The following is a 1,573-nucleotide window of genomic DNA, read 5'->3' as shown; positions in this document are numbered from 1 at the left end:
GGGGACACATCTGTACAGGAAATGGCTGTGAGCCACACCCCACTAGGCCTTTTATAGCCTTAACTGAAAGCTGCCATGATAGCCCAAGGAAAAAGTTTAAAACAAAACAGAAAAGAAATAAGCCTGAGCTCGGTTTTACCCATATCATACATGTTACCAGCAGCATGGCAATATTAATGCCATAAATGTATACAATACAGAAAAAACTTTTGCTATTGGCGCTAACAATAATATACTGCAATTTTATGTGTGTGCAGCAAATAAAACCCAGGGAATTTTGTCTTGATTTGATCAATGCATCCGGCTGCCACGCTGCTGGTACCATGTATAATATGGGTAAAACTTGGGTAGGAATGATCAGGCTAACCACAGCCTAATCCTAACTGGGGTATAGCGGTCAGGATTCTGTGGAATCCGGACCGCTCCGAACATCAGGGATCCGAGTTCACCTGGCCCTTGGCTCGGGTGTTCCCACCAACTCAGATCCCACTGCGAGGCCAAACATCAGCCTTCTGACATCTGATCCTCGCGAGTGTGCCAACCTCTCCAGAGAGGCAAGAATTCACCTCTACAGACCGGAACTCGGCGCCATTTCACCTGCACGCTCCAAACTGCGCACTGCTCTGCTGATCACTGGCTGGCTGAGTGGGACAAGTGGCTGTACTGGCAAAGTGGCTGTATAGGGGGCACACTGCATGCTGATGTATGCTGCGCTATACTCTGCTGATTAAGTGGCTGTGTCCAGAGACTCACAAGTGTGCTGGCAAAAGTGACTGTGTATAAGGGGCACACTGACTGTAAAAAGTAAAAGCACCGTGACTCCGTGAGCCTTAGCCCTCTGTGTATGCAAGCACTATGACTCTGTGGTGTCTGTGTCACTGCTCTGTTGCTTAGTAACCAGTCAGCTCACTGCAACCTTTGGCCAATAATGGTGAAAATAATATTATAAGCTGTGAGGTGGTCTAAATTGACTGTAAATGACTGGAAATTAATGTTATTGAGGTTAGTAGTACTCTAGGAACTATAAAAAGCCCAAATTAAGTGATTTAAGCTTTTTTTAAATACATTTTTGTAAAAAAATCCAAATCCAAAACCAGTCACGGCAGGTTTGGCAAATCCAAATCCAAAGCCGGATGACAAATCAGAGCCAAATCTAAATCCAAATACAGCAAAAATGGTCCGGCGCACATCCCTAATCCTAACGTTAGTCAAGCCCTAACCCTAACCCTAACTGCAGCCTAACACTAATTGTATCCTAGCCCTAATATGGATACGTAAATACAGTATGAAAGCTGAAAAATCAAGAATATAATTGTTAGGTAGTTTTAACACTGAAATCTAAGATTGTACAAATGTTCTGTTTTTGATTATCTTGTATTAATATATTTGAAGAAAAAAAAAATCATCTAGTAGTATAATTTGGGGTATTCGTAGTAACAATCTGCTGATTTCTACTGTGAACGGGAGCAGTTTAGCACGCGAGTCGTCCACTCTCATCAATTAGTATTGGATAGGATTTATGCTTAGAACTACACCAATATGTTGGATGTACTGAGTATCATGTGGAGGAAAA

This window comes from Taudactylus pleione, unplaced genomic scaffold (genome assembly GCF_031769625.1).
Source record: "Taudactylus pleione unplaced genomic scaffold, aTauple2 ptg001014l, whole genome shotgun sequence".
Classification (NCBI taxonomy): Eukaryota; Metazoa; Chordata; class Amphibia; order Anura; family Myobatrachidae; genus Taudactylus; species Taudactylus pleione.
Note: the sequence above shows the minus strand (reverse complement) of the source record.